The sequence below is a fragment of the Benincasa hispida genome, chromosome 11, assembly GCF_027475165.1.
Source record: "Benincasa hispida cultivar pf3 chromosome 11, pf3_genome.v1.1, whole genome shotgun sequence".
NCBI classification, from domain to species: Eukaryota; Viridiplantae; Streptophyta; class Magnoliopsida; order Cucurbitales; family Cucurbitaceae; genus Benincasa; species Benincasa hispida.
The window spans coordinates 80,677,071-80,689,667 of record NC_143488.1 but is presented as its reverse complement, the minus strand read 5'-3'; the positions used below and the strand labels follow the sequence as shown (position 1 = coordinate 80,689,667).

Genomic DNA, 12,597 nt, shown 5'->3' with positions numbered 1-12,597 from the left:
ATTTAATTGTCTTGAATTATTCGAGATTATATTTCAGATTTTAGAAATTTGAAATTTGTTTATTTTGAAGAGGCAAATCAATTTATATTAAAGTTGGTAAAAGATATGGATTTAATTCAATTAGTGAAAATTGAATTTAATATTGGTTTTGGAATGGGTGGATTTTATTTGGAATTCAATTGGATTAATGATTGAGATTTAATTTCTTTTTGGAATTTTATTTGTTTGGGTTTGAAGTGATGGAAAGGAAGGGTTAAAAATAAATATACATATTTATTGAGGGAAAAGAATTATTATATTTATATATTGGGATTTAGGGTTTTGGAAAAGGAAATTGGTTATAAATTAGGCTTAAATTGGCCTTGGTATGTGTTCAAAAACAAAAGATTGTAGAAGAAAATATTTCCTTCTACTCTTCTACGCCAGGTCCCCTCGTTCCTTCTTCATGTGTTCGACCGCCGCTTCCCAGATGACACTAGCCAGCACATCACGCCACCGCTGACGCTTATCTCACCCGTGTGCGCCGACCCTGTTGCCAGCCGTCCAGATCCCCTTTTTGTCTGACGACCACCTCGCTGATGAAGCCACGTTGCATGCACCTAGCCGATCGGACCTCTTTTGTCCAACATATTTGGTTTCGCGCGAGCCTTCGAGTCTGTGCACGTGCGGGTCTGGTAGTCGGGGTCTATTTCATTCGCGGGTCGAGCCGCCAGTGTTAGTCGTCACCAAATTTCTCATTCGTCGGTCGTGAAAATTGTCCGGTCACCATTCCAGATCTGGTTTCGTGCTGGCCGTCGTCAACGACTCGCATCGCCGATTGGTTTCCTCCGTGTGCCGCTGAAGAATTGTGGAGTTTTGGCTACTTGGGTAAGTGAAGTGAAGGCTTCTAAAATAATTTTACGAATGAATTTGGGTTAGATGGTTAAAATTAGAATTATTTTGCCCTTTGTCTTGGAACCTAACTAAGTTTGGAAAAGCTAGAAGAAAGGTTACTTTACTCGGTTTAATTTGTTTTGGGCTTAATCTGAGGTAAGAGATTTACTATCGATTTGCTCTCGAACCCATGTAGGTATTAAGTATGTGATTACACTAAAAGCGTGATTCAGTATGTTGGATTGAAATGTTGTATCTTGCTATGTTAGGCTGTTAAGGGTGTTATGGAGGCCTATGCTTATGCCATGGAAATTATGAATTTATATGAATGTTTCTGTGTTGATTGATGAATGGACTGTGAAGACCGATGTATGCTTATGACTAAGTAGACTGATAGTGATTGTTTGTGTTCTTGTCGGGCTACGTACATCGCATGTTGTGAGCCTTTGAGTTCACATTTCATGACTATGTTTTGGTGTTCCCTTAGGGTCACCACTTATGCTTATGAAATTACTACTTATGAAAGTGTGCATTCGGGTCCACCCCTTATGCCTATGCCCACGCCTATGATATGTAATGTACTTAAGTCCTGATAGAAAGGTCACCTAGTGGGCCCAGTAGTGGATCGCTTATTGGGTATATTTATATTCGTTCTTTTCTCTTCATGTTTCAGGTAAGGGAAAAGACCAGACGACAAATGACAGGAAGAATCCGTGAACCAGCTGGTGGGACTTGATATCACTTTTGCACTTAGGTTTCTTTTAATTAGACAAGATTTGGTTAGGAGTCTAGCATTTAAAACTCTTGGTTATTTTATTGATTCATTTGTTAATTTATTTATTCGCTTAATTTGTTCTAAACTAGAGTCAAGAGTACCCCAAACATGTTTTTAGGATTTTATCATTTTAGAGCTTTATTTAATGAAATAAAATTTTTATTTCTTTTATTAATTTTTCTTTGTGAAATATATCATCAAGCCTATGCATGCATGTAGTATCGTCCTAGAAGCATAATTGGAAGTTGGGGGGGGGGGGGGGGGGGGGGGGGCGTTACAAGAGCGTACAATACAAATAAAACACACAATACAATAAACTAGGGCATACATTATACTTTAGTAACATCTTCCACTTACCCTAGACAAGATGCCACATAGACCTAGACCTTCTAGATGACCCTCGAACACTTTAGCTACGCGAGCTTTCGTAAATGAATAAGCACTGTTGTTCTTTGAAGTTATCTTCATGACTATCACATCACCTCGTTGTACAATCTCTTAGATCAAGTGATATTTTCTTTCAATGTGTTGTCTCTTTTATGGCTCCTAGGTTCCTTTGAATTTTCCACAACACCATTATTATTATAATAAAAGTGTAATGGGCAGAGATATATTTGGAAAGCCTTCCAAATCAGTAAAGAACTTCCTTAGTCAAACAACTTCCTTAGCAGCTTCACAAGAAGCTATGTATTCAACTTCCATAATGGAGTCTGCGATGCATCTTATAAGGATCAAATCCTTGCTTGAATCCCGATTAGTTTGAAAGTCAAAGTCCATGTATCCTATAAGGATCAAATCCTTAGCTCTATACACAAGCATATAATCCTTTGTTTTCTGTAGATATTTGAGGATTGTTTTGACCGTTGTCCAATGATCTAATCCTGGATTAGATTGATATCTATTGACAATCTCTACTGTATAACAAATGTCAAGTCTGGTACATAACATTGCATACATAAGGTTGTCAATAGTCGATGCATAGGGAATTCATCTCATTTTCTCAACCTTTTGAGGAGTCTTAGGACACTATTTTTTAGACAAGACGATTCCATGTCTAAATGGTAATAAACACTTCTTGGAATTGTGCATCGAATATCTGACAAGCTTCTTGTCAATATACGATGCCTGAGACAAGGCTAGAGTTTTGTTCTTACGATCATTCATAATTTGGATTCTTAGAACAAATTGCACCTCACCCAAATCTTTCGTTTGGAATTGGTCCGCTAGCCATTTCTTTACATCTGTCAATAATCCTACATCATTCCCAATATGTAGGATATCATCCACATACTGTATGAACTATGAAGTTTTTTAAGCGGGAATTGGCCCAATTTTTATTTTACAGAACACAAAATTACAGAACAAACAATCATGCATAAATTGGAAAAATTTACCGCATGCATTAAGAGGAAAAAGGGACAAGGATACATACCCTCGAAGATCACAACAGTCTTCACGATATTCCTCCTCTCCAGTCATGATCAACCATGATCCAAGAAACCAAGACACCACCACAAAATATGCAAGAGGTGTGGGCTTCATAGAATTTTGGAAGAGGGAGAGAGGTTTAGAGAGAGGGAACTTTTTCAGGAAAAAACAGAAGTTTTTTTACACTCGTTTCTTCAATGATCCTGCGCGAAAACCACCCCTACCAACACGTTGATTGAGAGAATTAAGGGGATATATATAAAACTAAATATAAGTCATATGTATGTATATATATATATATATATATATAAAACTATATGTTATATCAAATATAACACACAACTTATAATTTTCATTTTGTATCACATACAATATAATCTATAGTTTGAATTCTCTCAATAATATACGATATTTAATATAAATCAAATCTATATTAAATTTAATTATATTAATCTAATTCACATGACTAATATTAAAATTATATTCAAATATTTATTTCCTCTCAAATAAACTTAGATTATAATATATTAAATACATTATATTAATTTTATCATATAATTAATATAAATTAATTATATGTGATATTATTAATATAAATTAATTATATATGATATAATTAATATAATGTATTTGATACATTATAGTATAAAGTTTATTTAGAGAGAAATTAAATTTGAATAGGATTCAAATATTAATTATATGAATGAGATTCATATAATTGAATTTAGTATAAATATGATTTAAATACCATCCATTGATGAGAGAATTAAAAACTATAGATTATATTGTATTTGATACAATATAAAAACTATAGGTTATGTATTACATATGACATGACTCGTAATTATACATATTGGACTAAAATTATTGTTTTGCCCCTATAGTTATATTTAACTCCTTAAGTACCATTGATCCCTCCAATGAACAATTAGTCATAATCCAACTATGATCAGATCCCTCTTGGGTCAAGAGAGGGTGTGGTGTCACATTGTTCAAGCCCTGAAATCATTCCTTAAGGGAGCAGTTTATTTACTAACCTTGACATTAGGGAATGAGTGAATTTCATTTTGTGTAGCTGTGTTCACAACTCCTTAATCAGATGAAGGACTGCCTTCATAGGCAGGAGTTCACAACTCACTCAGGATTCAGGTCATGTGATCTATGGTCATCCTGGTGAAATGTAAGTCTCTATTATGAATGGTGTTATTTAATGAGACTAGTCATTTCGTGGTCCAGTCTTATACAAACTCTTTTGTATAGAATACCCCTACTCACATGTCTCCACATGAATGATCAGGATCAGATCATTTGTAGCACTTTAAAAGAATTATAACATCTACAAAACGAGCTGTATTCATAGTGTCACCAGGATAAGGTACCCAACCTTATCCATATACTAAGATAATTTAGGCTATCACTTAAACATGATCCACCTGTATGTCTCTACATACATATTTAAACTACAGAAGATAACCTTGGATGTTAGTTTATTGGTTTGTGGGTTAATACTACTAAATGTCGAATAAAACATTTCATATTTTATTAAATAAATAAAATGTTTGTACAGTACAATTACAAACTACAGGACCCACGAGATTTTCTCGTAAACACAAAACTCATCATCATTCTGATCAAAGCCATAAGATTGACCGTAGTATCAAATCTTATATTCCAAGATCGAGATGCTTGTTTCAATCCATAAATGGATTGATTAAGCTTACAAACTTTTTGCTCTTGACCTTGCTCAATAAATCCTTCTGGTTGATTCATGTAGATGGTCTCTGCAAGATTACAATTCAAAAAGACAGTCTTGACATCCATTTGTCATATCTCATAGTTGTAATATGTGGCAATGGATAAGAGAATTCTAATAGACTTTAAGATGACAATAGGTGAGAAAGGTTCTTCGTAGTCTATTCCCTCAACCTAGGTATAACCCTTTGCCATTAGTCTAGCTTTAAAGATGCGTACCTTTCCATCTACACCCCTTTTTCTCTTGTAGATCCATTTGTGATATATAGATTTTACCCCATCAGGTTGATCCACAAGCTCCCAGATAGAATTGAAGTACATGGACTCTATTTTTTAATTCATGGATTTAATCCATTCAACATCTTCCATTGCTTTCTTGTAAGAGAATGGATCCTCAACTCCATCATCAGGTATGATATCTTGGGCTTTTGTTAAACCCATGTAGTGAACAGGTGGGTTCGTAACCCTTCCACTACGTTGAGGCAATCTCAACTCATGAGATGGATGTGATTAACTAGATGAATCAACATCCATAACTCTTGTTGATGTACTAGACTCTTGAACTACCCTTGTTGTAGTCTCAGTAGTCTCATTAGAAATTCACTTAATACTATTTTGCTTCGTGGTTTGTGGTCCCTCGGTGGTCTTTTTCCAAAAAGGTAGCATTTTTTGATATAAACACCTTATTCTCATTTGGATCAAAGAAGTACCCACCTCTCGTTTTCTTGGGGTAGCCTACAAATAAGCATACTCTTGAACGAGGCTCCAACTTCTTTGGTTTAACATTAACACATGTGTTGGATATCCCCAAATCCTGAAGTACGTAAAATACCTTTACGACCTCTCCAAAGCTCATAAGGTGTTTTAGAAACATTTTTTGAGGGAACATTGTTCAAGATATAAATAGCAGTCTCTACTGCATATCCCCAAAATGAATCAGAAAGTTGAGCATAGCTCACCATAGACCGAACCATGTCTAACATAGACCGAACCATGTTTAACAGGATTCTATTTCTCTTTATCGATAATCATTCGGCCACGGTGTACCTAGGGCTAAGAGTTGGGACGTTATTCCATGTTCTATCATATAGTCCTGGAATCTTAAGTTCATATGCACTCCACCACGATTAGATCAAAGTATTTTTATCTTTTTACCTAATAAGTTTTCATCCTCAGTCTTATACTCCTTGAACCTTTCTAGTGCTTCAGACTTGTATTGCATTAGGTAAAGATACCAATATCTTGAATAGTCATCTATGAAAGTGATGAAATATTCATACCCACATCTTGCTTTTACATTCATCGGACTACAAAGATCTAATGTATAAGCTCTAAGGTCTCTTTGACTCTATAACCTTTTTCAATAAAAGATCGTTTTGTCTTTAAGGCATGGCTCACATACAGGTAAAGAGTTTTCTTCTAAATCATTTAGAATTCCAATTTTTACCAATCTCTCAATCTTATTGAGATTAATGAGACCTAACCTTAGATGCCAAAGGTTGGATTTTCTTTAGGAGAAACACTTAGTCTTTTAGTAGTTGTTGCTGTTCTAAATATTTCAACATTAAGGACAACCTTTGTAACTAAAAATCTTAGTACATACAAGTTACTTTCCATTGAAACAAAGTCTATCTGCATTTCATTCTTGAAAATAAACACTTTATTTTTTTAGAAGGAAAAATAATATCTTTTTTCAATCAAATAAGAAACAGAGATTCAGTTTCTCTTAATATTAGGAACGACATATACATTATCTAATAACATATATTTTTCCTTTTAAAGAGAGCAGTGGGATCACCTTCAAACTCATTATAAACTCCAAGTTTTATCTTAAAGGACAAACCTCTCTGATAAACTTCACTAGAGCTGGCAACATTTGTCTCCTCTATCAGTCCCTTGATATTCAATATGGACTGGAGTTCATTTAGGGAACTGACATTACTGGTTTCATCCAAGATAACCCATCTTGCTTGAATTATGAGGACTCTCGTCCAAACAATTCTTTCACTGATTACATGATCGGAAGTGCAGTGACCATGCTTTCAAATCTTTTGGCTAAGCCATCGGGTATGCTCGCCAAAATGTAAACTCGAGTCTTATCGTTGGCCTTTGTCCATTTTTCGTATGCATCACGAACACTTTGTGTTGCATCAGTGGTTGGGACTGGAGAGCATTCCTCAATCTAGACGAAATTAAGGTTGTCAACCACGAAAATAATTTTAAGTGAATCTTTTGTGTTGTAATTAGTATTGGTCAAATTTAAAGAGGCTAACAATGAAAGAACTGAACTTAACATATTTTTGAAATAAAACAAATTGATCTATATTAGATTTTAGCACAACTCTTATAAATCCAATCGTTTAGCAAAATTTTAATGAACCCCATTTAACATCTAAATTTTGCAGCGATGCTTCAGTGATTTAGAACAAAAGCAATCGAGGGTGGTCAGTCACCCCTTCACTCAACTGAGACACTCTCAACCAATTATTACACCAGAATAACTCTTATTCCTATATAATTAGTTACCATTGATTTGGTCAAGAAATTATTAACTTGCTTAACAATTTCCTATAAGTGTGACCTTTCATTTTAGACCTTAGAGTTTCGCTCCAATGAGCCAATCGAATGAAAAACCCGATTGGGGAAAAAACTAAAGCGATTCTATCCATTTCTAGAGTTTTCCTTGATATTGACATAATGCACAAACTATTCGAAGGGGGTGCTCCCAGGATGCCTCGAGGCCATGCAAGAAGGTCTCACGATACAAACGAATGAAGGAGATTGTAGGACATGTTGACACACACTCTTCTCCCACTTACTATAAATACTCTTTCCATTTCACCTTGATATTGACCTATGTAAACACCATCCGAAGGGGGATGCTCCCAGGGCGCCTCAAAGCCAAGCATGAGTCTCACGGTGTGAACTATAAGGGAGAACGTGTGTGAAAAATTGATATATCATATATATCTATTTCATCCTACTAATATATCTATTTCCACCCACTAAGTATTTTAAAACCTGGGGTTTATTACTTAGGTAAATCTAGCTAATTACCTTATCTAAGTGATTGTTAAATTTGTCTAATATAACTCTTATATTAGATAGTTTAACAATAAATGATTTTGTTCATTAAACACTTTAATAAACTAAATCATTTGTTGCATGTTTATAACATATTTGTCTAATTCACCTTCCATGTCAGTTCCTAGGTAGGGGTGTTTTGTTTTCATTAACTTAAATACCCCAGCCTAGACAGAACCTTCCTTAGACAAAGGTCTCTAATAGACAACTATGTTATAAATTTAATCTTTTATTAATTCAATTTAATCCTATTAAAAAGAAAATAAAAGTTTAATCTTATTTCTCATCACATTAGAAATATGTTTAACATAGGTTTAGGTGTAATCGATTTTAAACAATTCAAAATTAATTTAACCTTTGTTTACATGTAGCTCTTGAATATAAATTTTAATTCTAATTTCATTGACCTATAACACTTATAAGGATTAATGAAACAATTAAAACCTAAGTCATGCATCTAATGACATATATAAAAATATAACAATTATATTTCTAAGGTAATGTCATGCTTCATGCATTTCTATTTCCATTACATAATATAACACTTATATTATACAATACGAAAATATATAACACATCCATCAAATAATATAACACTTATATTTTTCGGGTTTTATGTCCTAAAACTCGCAGTTTGTAAAATGATAAACATTTTCTATAATCAATAAACTTATTATTGATTTTATAAATTGTATGAAAGTCTAAATCCAATAAACTAAGACTCATGACTATTACATGAGTACTTGAACTTTATGTGGAGACACAAGAGTGGATCAGGTACGAGTAAATAGTCAAAATGATTTATAGTACATGAATAAGGTTGGGTACCTTGTTCTGATAACACTATTGGATGGGCCTACTCTGTAGTTGTTACAAAGAGTTGTAAAGTACTACATACGATGTGATCCTAATTCGTACATGTTATGACATGAGGAGTGGGGGTGTCCTATGCAATGAGTTTGCATTAGATCTGACCAAGAAATAAGTCACTCTTACTTTATAACGTTGTTTACTGCATAAGACTAACTATTTCATCTAGATAACCTAGGTAACTCGATCTTAATCCTAAGCTAACTATGAACTCCTGTTTATTTAGGATTATCCTTAGATTTGCATTGGTGAGGGTTGGCTCAACAGCGTCGGCTCAATAAGCCTCCCATTTCAGGGATAAGACCTAATAGATAGCTGGGGACATAGGATGCAAGATGAAGTTCATGCCTACCCAATTTAGGAATAGGAGAAAGATTGTTCTCTCAAGTACTGAATCCAGGTCTTGAACAAGGGGTCCCGCCCTCTCACTGGGTTGAGAGAGTTTGGTTTAGTGATTGGATCATAAACCAGTTGTTCATTAGAGGATCAGTGGGAACTTGAGGAACAAGACGTAATCTTGGGGCTAAAACAGATATTTGACCCAATCGTTATTACGAACAACTTGTGAAGGGTCGACTTGCTGAATATGATTAAATTGGACATAATATATCTATAGTGAGGGGAGTCCAATTATGGGCTTTAGTAGATTGACCCATTAGTTAATGAATGAGGGTTAATTTGGTCTAATGAGTTTAGCCAATTAATCTCGGATCGTTGGATCTCATGATCTGTAGGTCCGCGAGGTCCTCCCTACTGGCTCGTAATTGGACTAGCTTTAGAATAGCGTGATAAGTTAATTTGAAACGTTCAAATTAAAATTAAAAGAATTAGTAATTATATGAGATATAATTATGTGTTTAGTTTGAGAATTAAACGGAATAGAAGAATTTATATTTAAATATGATTTAAATATATAAAGATGGATGTGTGTAAAAATTAATTTAATATTTGATATTAAATTAATTAGTTTTATTTAAAAATTAATTTATAAAATTAATTTTATAAAATTAAAATTTTTCAGTTTTAAATCCAAAATGAAATTTGAAAAATCAAGTTTTTAATTTTGGGATAAAATTGGAAAATTGAAAAATACCATGCAAAAATGGAATATTGAGATATTCCATTATCCATCTTCTTTTTGCTCACACAATTTCCATTTCCTCTTATTCATTAACTCCAAGCATGAGTTGTAACTCATGAAACTCTCTTCCTTGCATGATAACTTGCAATATATTGAAGAGATTAGAATGAATTTGGGGCATGCAATTAAGAGAGAATTTTAGTGAAAATTCGTGCTGAAGAAAGTGCTCTCCAACAAGATTACTGCTGTGAGAAATTCTCCTTAATCCCTCCAAGTTTGTTTTGATTCCCACAACTCAATCTAGAGAACCAAGAGAATAGTGGGGAAAATCTTGAGGTGGTCTGCAACGAGATTCGGAGAAGATTGCAGTTGGTGATTAAGCTTTGAAGAAGTTCTACAAAGGTATGTCATGAAATTCACTTGTTTCTTCAAGAGCTGCTTTATATTTTGCCAAAATTAATGAATTAGAGTGCTTAAATGATCCTTGTTGCTTCCGTTGTTTCTGATACATTCCTACAATATTATACATCATATAAATATAACTTTTATAATAAAGTATGATGCATGGACATGTTACCATGCATACAATCATATAATATAACTTTTATATTAAATATGATGTATAAGCATGCTTAATTAAATCATGCAACTATATAATATAACTCTTATATTAAATATGATGCATGATTTTATGTTTATCTTATGGTGGGATTTTAATCTATATGACATACAATATGCTATATAAATAATAATCCATATCTCACATATATGATAATATAAATAAGCAACAATGGACCAAAATTGGCATCCTAAACAATTGATTAAATAAATGTAACAATTATATTAATTTAATTAATTAAAAAGCAAGTAAATTAATTAATTAAAATAAAATGAAAAAAAGCTAAAAAAACTGTTGCATAACCGCTATAAGCTGCTCGATTCCATGACCACGAACTGCCTGATGTGCACACTGAAGGAACTTAGAACGTTGCAACGTTGCGGCTGAAGCGTTAGAACACTGGCTTTTGTGTTGCCATAGCGTACCTTAAGCTGCACACAGGATCGTGCACTCCGCTGTAGCATTGCAACACTACTGCTAAGCATAACGATGCTGGGCATTTTGCCTTACAGCGTAAAGCACAACATCGCAACCCTGTGCTCTATGCTTGAGGGCAGAATACTTCATTTGCTTCAATCTCCAACCCGATCTGGATCCAATGGCCACCAAACTCTTTAGCAACCACGTAAAACCAACAACCACGTAAGATGGAGGAAGAAGATCTCTTTTAGCAGAGAGAACCTTTCTCCTGCATATTGATTTTCACGTAAAACCAACAACCTTCCCACTCCTCTGCCTAAAACTGCATATATGAGAGAAACCTCCAAAACTTGAAATAACTCCTAAGGAGCTATTGATTTTGAATTCAAAATTCAAAATCAATTTTAACTCAATTATATTAACTAATTAATATAAATAAGCTATATATTATACCTCATATAATATATAACCTATAGTTTATTTTATCATATATAATATAACTTATAGTTTATTTTATCACATATAATATAACCTATAGTTTATTTTCTCTTACATAACTTATGGCAATATGAATCATATCCATACTAATTTTAATCTATAGTTTCTATATGAATCATATTTATATAAATAGTATTTGAATCGTATTCAAATATTTATTTCTTTCATAAAACTATATGGATTTAAGATGAATCATATTCACATTAATTTTAACATATAGTTTTTATATGAATCTTATTCATATAATAAATACTTGAATCATATTCAAATAATTATCTCTCTCATTAAACTATAATGTATCAACATACATTATACTTTATAATGTATCAAGATACATTATCTTACTTGTATCTTATACAATTAATTCCCTTTAATTAATTTGAATAATTCAAATTTAAACCAAAATTAATTTGATTCTCATTAGTTCTTATTGAACTAACAAAGGACCTTATGGACTTACAGATTGAAGCTCTAATGATATAAGATTAATTGATTAAACTCTTTAATCAAATTAATCAACATTCATTAATTATCAAGCACTCCAATAAAGATCGACAGCTATACTCTTCACACTATAGATACTTTGTGTCCATTGGATATAGCCAATCAATAGTGCGTTGACCCTTCACAAATTTCTTGTAAGTACGGTTAGGTCAAAATTACCGTTTTACCCTTGTCGTTACATCTAACTCCTTATGTACCAATGATCCTTCTAAGGAACAATTAGTCATAGTTCCACTATAACTAGACCCCTCTTTGGCCAGTGAGAGGGTAAGGACCCTCATTGTTCTAGACCCGAAATCAGCCCTTAAGGGAGCAGTTCATCTACTTACCCTAACAAAGAGAATGAGTGAATTCCATCTTGTGCAGTTGAGTTCCCAACTCCCCTTTCACATGAATCCCCAAAATGGTAGGCATATTGAGTTGGTGAATATGGCCATTCTCACCCATGTGAATTAAAGGATTGTCTTCATAGGTAGGAGTTAGAAACTCACTCAGAATTAAAATCAAGTCACATATGGTCATCCTAGTGAAATGTAAGTTTCTTCTAGTAATAGTGTTAGAAAGAGAGACTAATCATTTCGTGGACTGGTATTATATAAACTCTTTGTATAGGATACTCCTACTCATATGTCTTCACATGAATGATCAAGATCAGATCATTTATAAAACTTTAAAACAATTGTAATAATTACA

At 33.4% G+C, this 12,597-nt stretch overlaps 1 long non-coding RNA gene across 1 annotated transcript; it reads left to right on the top strand.

The window, feature by feature from the left end:
• Positions 1-249: 249 nt before the first annotated feature.
• Positions 250-1,823, top strand: LOC120091334 (uncharacterized). Its single transcript, XR_005485690.2, has 2 exons — positions 250-867; positions 1,547-1,823. It is a non-coding gene; the product is annotated as an uncharacterized LOC120091334 (long non-coding RNA).
• Positions 1,824-12,597: the final 10,774 nt, after the last annotated feature.